Source organism: Chrysochloris asiatica, unplaced genomic scaffold, assembly GCF_000296735.1.
Source record: "Chrysochloris asiatica unplaced genomic scaffold, ChrAsi1.0 scaffold00137, whole genome shotgun sequence".
Lineage (NCBI taxonomy): Eukaryota > Metazoa > Chordata > Mammalia > Afrosoricida > Chrysochloridae > Chrysochloris > Chrysochloris asiatica.
The window spans coordinates 101707-111543 of record NW_006408655.1 but is presented as its reverse complement, the minus strand read 5'-3'; the positions used below and the strand labels follow the sequence as shown (position 1 = coordinate 111543).

The following is a 9837-nucleotide window of genomic DNA, read 5'->3' as shown; positions in this document are numbered from 1 at the left end:
CTTTATGTACTATCAGTATTTACCACTATTCACTTTAACTCTTGCACTCCTCCCTGTGTCTTCTGCTACCTTCATCTTTCCTTTCCTCTGCCAGTGTTCTTGTTATATGTTGCCTTCCCTGTCACTCACATTAACTTGACTACCCTCTAAGGTGCACCTGACCCAAGCCATGGTATTTTCAGTAGCCTAATATGCATGTGAAAGTTGGACAGTGAATAAGGGAGACTGAAGAATAATTGATGCACTTGAGTTATGGTGTAGAAGAATTTTGAAAATATCATGGACTGTCTGAAGAGAAAACAAGTCTGTCTTGGAAGATGTACAGCCAGAGCGCTCTTGAGAGGTCAGGATGGTGAGACTTCATCTCTCATACTGTGACATGTTATCCTGAGGGACCTGAGGGACCATCTCTCTAGAGAAGGACATCATGCTTAGTATAGGGGAGGGACAACGAAAAAGAGGAAGACCCCAATGAAATGGATTGACATTGTGGCAGCTGCATGGACTGAAATGAATCAAAAATTGGAAGGATGGTTCAGAACTGGGAAATGCTTCATTCTGTTGTTCACAGGGTTGCTATGAGTTAGAACTGACTCATTGGAACCCAGTGGCAACAACCATCTAGGCAATGAATAATTTTCTCTTCCCACCAATCCCAGGTAACCATCATAGAATGTTTTTTTCAGCAAGATAATCTTTTCTTAACTTTATACAACAGTGGTCTCATATAATATTTGTTCTTTTGTAATTGACAAATTTCACTCAGCATGATGTCCTCTAGGTTCATCCATGTTATGCATTGTTTCATAGATTCATCATTATTTTTTAACATTGTGTGGTACCGACTCGATGGCACCGAACAACAACAAGTATTTGATTATGTGTATCTACCAAAGTTTGTTTAACCATTATTCTGTTGATGAGTATTTAGACTGTTACATGTAATCTGAACTATTATTTACAAATCTGAAAATTTTATTTAGATTCCATTTTCAGGGCCTGAAATTTGTCTTTTTATGTTATCCCTTTCCCATGTCTTTAGTTCTTTATTTTTGCTCTTTTTCCACCTGTTGACATATTTAATGTAATGCTTTTATCATTGGAATGTGGATGATAGTCTTTCTGAAGTGTTATATGTTCGAGTAAACATTGCTATTTTTATTCCTGGGGATTAAAGTTCTGATGGATCACTGCTCCACTTTTTTCTTCTTCTTCACAGAATTTTTGTAGCCCTTGTTTCTCTAGTCTTTGACTTTTAGGATTCTGAGAGAGAAACAAGGTCTATCTTATTTTTATTTTTCAAAAATAAACTCTTTATTATTTATTTGCCTGAATCCTCACTGTATGTTTTCTTTAGATTTAAAACTTTAAAATTCATGAGGCTGTGTCTATGCAGTGGCCCCGTTTGATTAATTCTGCCTGGGAAATAGTATGCCTTTTCAGGCTCCAATTATTTCTAAATTCAGACAGAAAAATTGCATTATATTCATATATCTGAATATTTAAAGGTTGAGTTTTGTGAGGGAGATCTTCATTTTCTGTCTTCCATAGCTAACATTCTTCCTTTTGCCCACTTCCTTCTCCTTTATGTAAACAACTTTACTTATCTTTCAGATTTCAATTTTTCATTTGTCTTTTCCCTCTGATTTTTGGTATGGTTTCTCAAATGTATCTCCCATGTTACTGAATTCTTTGTCTATAGTGTCAATTCATTGTTTTTCCCTGTCTAAAGGAGTACATTTATTGCATTTTTATTCCTTACAGTTTTTTTTTCAAGCCTGTACTGTTTCATAATTTACATCTTAACACCTAAATAATTTTTAAGTCTCCCTTTCCATTCTTATTTCATGCTTATGTTTTATTGAGAACACAAATATATAAAAAAATTGAGAAAAAAATATATTTGTCTTATGTTTTATTGAGAACACAAATCAAATGCTTTTAAAAGATTCAAGATTTTATGTTATCACAAATGTAATGTTTAATGGATTTCCATGGACTTCCAGAAGAACAAACAAATCTGTCTTGAAGAAGTACAGCCAGAAATCAGGATGGCGAGATTTTCTCTCTCATATTTGGACATGCCTTCAGAAGGTAACATTCCCTGGAAAAGGACATTATGACTGATAAAGTAGAGGGTCAGTGAAAAAGAGAAGACCCTCAATGAGATGGATTGAAACAGTGGCTCCAATAGTGGGCTCAAACATGACAATTGTGTAGTTAGGGTCTCCATGACTTGGAACTGACTCAGTGGAACCTAACAACACATTTAGTGATAATTATAATTATAACACTATCATATTCTTTTAGTGAATGTTTTTCAAAAGTATGATTTTTTCCCCCCCTGGGTCATGAGGGCAATGTTCTCCTCCTTTGTACTAGAATTTCTTCAGGTTGTTGTTAGGGACTGCTGAGTTGGTTCTGACTCATAGCAATTCTATGCGCAACACAATGAAACACTGCCATGTCCTGCACCATCCTCACTTTTGTCATCCATCTTGTTGAGGATTTTCATCTTTTTCATTGACCCTCCACTTTACCAAGCATGATGTCCTTCTCCAGGAACTGCTCTAGGGAATAACCCTTCCTGATACTATGTCTGAAGTCTGAGAGACGAAGTCTGGCCATCCTGGCTTTTAAGGAGCATCTGGTTGTACTTCTTCCAACACAGATAGGTTTTGTTTGTTCTTTCATGATACTTTCAATATTCTTCACCTACACCATAATTCAAATGCATTGATTCTTCTATGGCCTTCCTTATTTGTAGATTTCTTTCTCATGGACAAATTCCATTATCTTTAAAAACAATTTTTTTTATAGGGAACTGAGCGAAGGTTTACAAACAAAATGATCAGTTTTACAGTCAACAAATCATAGATTTCATTTCATCTCAATGGTTGCAATCCCCTCCATGTAGCAAGAATCATCCCCCTTCCTCCCCATGATTCCTATTCCATTGCACCCACCTTCCCTTCCTTTCTTTGCCCTTTTTCCATTTACTTTGTCCTTAGGTAAATGTTGCCTTTTTGATTTTGAATGATTGACTATACCATGATGAGCATACCTTACTAGTGTTGTTTCCCCCTCTATATACCTATCTACTGCTTGGCTGAAAATAGGGCCACGAGAGTGAGTTCCTTTCCAGTCCTGAAAGGTGACCAAGGGCCATAGTCTTGGGTTCCTCCAGTCTCTTTCTGACTAGTAAGTCTGATATTTTTTCTTACAATTTTGAGTTTTGTTCCACATTTTTCTCCCACTCTATCCGGGACTTTATAATGTGATCCCTTTTAGACTAGCTGGTAGTGGTAACTGGGAACCATTGAGTTCTTCTGGTCTCTGAGTCATGGAGATTGATGTTCATATTGGACTAACTGTTCTCAAGTATCTTCAGTACTCATCACTTTTCTGTCTTTTGCACATGGAGAGACCAATATTTTCACCTTAGATGGCCACCCATGAGCTTTAAAGATTCTAGATGCTACTCACCAAAGTAGGCTGTAGAACAGTGGGCTTGTGGAATATTTTATGCCAACTGGCCATAGTGCCCCCTGAGAATATGGTCCTGAGCCCCCAGACCAACAACTAATTGCCTTAAGGTGTTTGATAATATCTAAGAAGTTTTCATCATTTGACCCACCACCACTATCACCAGCATGCTTCACTACATGCATAGTTTGTTAGCAGTAAATATCCACCTTCTAACCCTTATATATTTGTGGATATTCCCCCACTGTTCCTCCCATATATATTCAGAGTGTGTATCTGTCCATGTATCTACCCACAGAAGACTGTTGTTCCAGTGTTGTATAACTAACACTATTTGCCTTTATCTCCTTTAGCCCCTGCTTACCTCCCTGTCTTTATCATTTACCTGTCTTCATCATTCTTCTGCCAATCTCCTTCTTCTTGTATATTGCCCACCCACTTTTTGTATCTTGTCCTCCCCATCATTCGAGTTAGCATGTTCATGTACTCTTTTCCCTTCCATCCCTGGTAACGATCAAAGAATGTTTGTTTTAGAATGAAAACCTTTTCTTGGGTTTTTACAATAGTGTCCTTATACACTATTTGTCCTTTTGTGGTTGACTGATTTCATTCAGCATAATGTCCTCCAGGTTCATCTATATTACCAGGTGTTTTGCAGATTCATTGTTATTCTTCACCATTGCATAGTATTTCATTGTGTGTATGTACCAAAGTTTGTTTATACATTCTTTCCTTGATGGACATTTAGGCTGCCTCTTTTTGTTATTGTGAATGGTGCTGTCATGAATATCAGTGCCTATAGCTATTTGTGTCCTGGCTCTTATTTCTTGTGTATTTACACCAAGTAGAGGGAATGCTGGGTCAATGATATTGTATTTCCAACTTTCTGAGGAAGCGCCATACCCTTTTCCATGGTGGTTACATCATTTTGCAGTTCCACAGCTATGTAGGAGGTTTCTAGTCTCTCTACACCCTCACTAGCGTTTGTTTTCTATGTTTTGGTTCCCCCCCCCCCAATTTTGCTGTTAATGCTGGGGTAAATTAGTATTTCACTGTTGTTTTGATTTTTAGCTTTAATTGCTAATGATAAACATTTCATTATATGTTTGTTGGTTGCCTTAATGTCTTCCTTGGTCAAGTGTCTGTTCCTGTCCTGTGCCCACTTTTTAATTGGGCTGTCTTTTTTTTATATAACTATTATAGTTTTCTATAAATTATAGAGATTAGTCACTTTTCTGATATATCATTGCAAAAAAAATTTTTTTTCCCAGTCTGTGGGCTCTCTTTTTCACTCTTTTGGTGAACTCTTTTGATGTACATAAGTGTTTAATTTTTAGGAGGTCCCAATCATTTACTTTTTCTCCTACTATTTGTGTGTTTTTAGTTGTTTGACACTGTATTTATGTTATTTTTAGAGCCCCTAAGTTTGTGCCTATTTTCTCATTGATGATCTTTATAGTTCTAGGTTTTATATGTAGGTTTTTATGTTGAGTTTGTTTTTATATGTGGTGTGTGATATGGGGCTTGTATCATTCTTCAGCAAATGGATTTTCAGTTTTACCAGCACCTTTTCGTAAAGAGATTATCTCTTCCCCATTTAATGTGTTTTGGCCTTTTGTTGAAGATCAGCTGATTATTTGTGGAGGGATTTACTTCATGGTTCTGAGTTCTTTTCCATTGATCTATGTATCTATAATTGTACCAGTACCAGGCTGTGTAGTATATTTTGAGGTCAGGAAGTGGGAGACCTCCAACTTTGATCTTCTCAAGCAATGCTTTGCTTATCTGAGGTCTCTTTCCTTTCCATATAAAGTTAGTGATCAGTTTTTCCATTTCTTAAAAGAATGATGCTGGAATCTGGATTGGGATTGCATTATAGTTATAGATTGCTTTGGGTTGTGTTGACATTTTCATAATAGTAAGTTTTCTTATCCATAAGCATGGTATATTCTTCAATTTTTGTAGTCTTTTTTGGTTTCTTGTAGTAGTGTTTTGTGGTTTTCTTTGTACAGGACTTGTGATTCTCTGGTTAGATAAATTCATAGGTATGTCATATTTTGGGTGATTATTATAAATGGTATTGTTTTCCTAGTTTCCTTTTCAGAGCTGTTTGTATTGGTGTATAGTACTCCAATTGATTTTTCTATATTGCTCTTGTACCCTGCCTCTTGGCTGAATGTTTCAGTGAGTTCTAATGATTTTCTTGATGGATCTTTGGAATTTTCTATGTATAGGATCATATAAGCTGCAAATAGATTTTACTTTTTCTTTGCCAATTTGAATGCCTTTAATTTCCCTTTCTTGCCTCATAGCTCTTGCTAAGATATCTAACACAATATTAAATAGGTGTGGTGATACATGGCATCCTTGTATGGTTCCCATTCACCAAGGGAAGGCTTTCAGTTTTTCTCCATTGAGAATAATGTTGGCTGGTGGATAGTCTCCTAATTTTGTTGAAGAATTTCCTTTCTGTTTCTATTTTTTAAAAATGTTTCTGTAAGGGATGGATGTGGGATTTTTTGAAATGCCTTTTCTGCATCAATCAATATGATCATGTAGTTCTTTCCCTTTGTTTTATTTATGTGGTAGATTATGTTGATTGTTTTTCTAATAGTAAACCATCCTCGCATCCCTGCATCCTTGCATCCCACTAGTTCATAATGCATTATTTTTTTGATATGTTGTGTAATTCTATTGATGAGAATTTTGTTGAGAATTTTTGCACCTGTGTTCATAAGGGATATTGGTTTATAATTTTCTTTTTTAGTGATGTCTTTGCCTGATTTTGGTATAATAGTCATACTCTCTTTACATAATGTATTTGGTAATTTTCCTTCCTTTTCTTTGTTCTGGAGTAGTTTGAGTAGAATTGGTATAATTTTCTCTCTGAATGCTTGGTAGAATTCACCAGTAAAGCCTTCTGGTCCTGGACTTTCTTTTGGGGTGTTAATAAGCTGATGGATTTTGTCTTTTGTTTTAGGTATTTTCAAGTTTTTCTACTTCATTCTTTGTTAGTTTAGATATGTTGTGTTTTTCTAAAACTATCCATTTCTCCTAGATTTTTTTTTATTGAGTACACCTCTTCAAAGTATTCAATTTTTATCCTTTTATTTCCATTGTTTCTGTTATGACATCACTGGTGTAATTTCTTATGCATGTCATTTGCATCTTCTTATTTTCTTTTGTTAGATTTGGCAATTTTATTAACCCCTTTCAAAGAACCAGCTTCCTCTTGATTCTTTCAATTGTTTCTGTGTTTTCTAGTTCATTTAACTCTGCTCTAATTATTACTTCTTTTCTTCTGGTCACTGTGGACTCACTTTGCTGCTCTTTTTTCGTTGTTGGGAATGTTGTGTTAATGTATTGATTTTGGTTCTTCTCTGTTTTTGGATATTTACATTTATTGCTATAAATTGTCCACTATGCACTGCTTTTCCTTTGTCCCAAAAGTTTTGGTATGTTATATTTTTGTTCTCATGTGATTCAAGTAGTTTTGAAATTTCCTTACTTATTTGTTCTATTACCCGGTGGCATTTAAGCAGGGTGTTATTCAAATTCCGTGAATTTGATTTTTTCACTGATTTTTCTCTTGTTGTTTTCTAATTTAATAGCATTGTTATTTGAGAAGATGATTTCTAGTATTTCGCTTGTTTTGTATCCTAACATATGGTATGTTCTGGAAAATGTTCCATGTGCACTGGAAAATAATACGTAGTTTGCTGTTATTGGGTTGAGTGCTCTGTGTAAATCTCAGGTTAAGTTGGTTGATTGTGTTGTTTAGTTCACCTGTGCTTTGTTGAGTTTCTAGTTGTTCTGTTCTTTATTAAAAGTGGTGATCGAAATTTCCTACTGTCATTGTAGTGTTTTCTATTTCTTCAATTCTGTTTGATTGATGTATTATGAGGGAGGCTTTTTCAGTGGGAGTGTTGATACTTATAATCTTATGTCCTCTTGTTCTATTTACCCTTTAATCATGAGATAATATCTGTGTCTGTCTCTTATGCTGGTTTTTGCCTTATAGTCTGTTTTATCAGAAATTTGTATTGCCATACCTGCTGTTTTTGATTGCCATTAGTTTGACATATTTTTCTCCATCCTTTGAGTTTTAATCTGTTTTTGTCTTTGTGTATAAGATATGTCTCTTGTAGAGAGCTCATTGAAGGATCCTGTTTTATTATCCATTCTACTACTTTCTTTCTCTTGACTGGTGCATTTAATCCATTCATGTTTAGTGTAATTATAGATAGATATGATTCTATAAAGATTTAAAGTCTTGGAAACCCCATACAGGGGCACTATGAGTCAGAACTGGTTTGATGGCACTTAACAGCAACAACAGCAGCAATAAGGAATTGATTACAGTCATGTTGCTGTGTGTGTGTGTTTATATATTATAAAAATAAGCATTTATTTATTGCAAACAAATTTCAAAAAAAAAAAAAAAATGCCTGTTAAAACATGGTTAATTTTTACAAGATGTCAGTGAGCAAAAAGTTTGATGAAGAAGCAAGAATATCAGTTACTAAGTAATTTTATAACCATCTCTTCAATTATATACCTGTTATCTTGAAAAAAGATATTGGTTGTTGTGAGGACTTTGGACATACTTCTGGGTTTATGGCATAATTATCTTTCACGTTCTATTGACTTATTTCCAATTCTAAAAATATAGACCAAAGGGTAATATTTTATGCTGTTAAAACAAATACATATCCTGGAAAAATACTTCTTTTAAAGTAGGCTATGGAATCTTCCTTCCTGATTCTATGCTAATATTTTACCTTTTTGTTGTTGTTGGAAGCTTTGTTTATCAACTATTTATACCCTCAGGGCCAAAATGCCCTTAAACTTTTTCTAAACAGAAGAAACCCACATAAATTTTTTTTCCCACATTGCATCTTTGGCCCTTTCTTAAAATGGCTATGTTGTTGTTGTTAAGTGCCGTCGAGTCGGTTTCTACCCATAGCGACCCTGAATAGGGTTTCCGAGGCTGTAAATCTTTACGGGAGCAGATCGCCTCATCTTTCTCCCGCGAAGCAGCTGGTAGTTTCGAACCGCTGACCTTCCGGTTCGCAGCCCGATTCGTAACCACAAATGGCTATAGGTTCAGTTTAATTAATACTGAATTTTTTTCATGTGCAAAAATCCAACTCTGCTTTTTTTAAGCAAATAAAGAGAATAAAACCTTGGCCAATAAAAATGGCAGCAGTACAAAGATATAACCAAATCTCAGATATAGCAGATTTGTAATTAGAATACCATGCACTTATTTGTTTTTAGCAAGAACAAGGCGATTAATAACAGGTAAAAGGAGGACACCAAATACTGCATTATATTGAATACTAAGCTAAGTAGTCATATATTACTCTTACAAACTTTCCAATGTTCATAACTACTTGCCTAATTCTTTTAACAAATGACTATTCAACAAATCTAATTGGAACACATATATTTCTGCAAATTTACATCACAGAGTACCAGAATAACAGGCTACATTAGCCAAAGATGAAATAAGTTCTATTCTTTTTCATCATCTGTGTGATCAGGTTGCAAAGGACATGTTCTATTAGACTCTAGAGAGCTCTTCACTGCATTTTCTTTCTCTTTGCTTTTCCTAAACCACTACTTTCTGCTTCTTCAGGAATCTGGTTCTCTTTTTCTGAATCTTTAGAAGACAAACTGAAGAATTCTCCAATCCCTTTTTGCCATTTGGGAGTTGGGCGCACACAAACTGGATTTCCTCCTGCATACTTATTTTCAGCTTTTTGTGATGAAGGAGTCATGGAGTTAGTGGCAGAAGTGGAGGAGCCAAGCATCTTCCTGGGGTCTCAAGAAACCACTGCTTCTCAGTAGGTGCTTGGGACACTGTCTGCTTTAGTGTGCACCATGTTGAAACCAGAATAGATATGAGGTTAATATATGTGAGATAAAAACAACACAGTCTTCCCAACTGAGGTTGTTTCACTGGACAAGAATCTGCTGTGTGTTTTTTTGTGGTGCTGCTAGTTCTTTGGCCCACTTATTTTTCTGAATTAATTTTGTGTGTGCATTTTCTTGTCAATTGCTTCATTGATATTTTAATGTTTACTAAATCCTCATGGTTTTCCCTTTTCTTGATCTTATGTGAAGGTATATTACTTTTTTTGAGGTTACTCTGTAATTTATTAATTTATTTCCCTGTTTAAAACAGTGTGTTTTATCTTGAAGTCTACTTAACTTCCTCACCACTTGGAAGTTCTGTAAGTATACTTTTTTGTCTTTTTACTTTGTAGTCTTTTCCCTTATAAATTGGTATAAGTGGTACCCTATTTTCAGTCTTGGATGTTTGTTTTACTTTGGATATCTCTATGT

The 9837-nt window shown here is 35.2% G+C and overlaps 1 pseudogene; it reads right to left on the bottom strand.

The window, feature by feature from the left end:
* Positions 1-9003: 9003 nt before the first annotated feature.
* LOC102814866 lies at positions 9004-9374 on the bottom strand (annotated as a pseudogene).
* Positions 9375-9837: the final 463 nt, after the last annotated feature.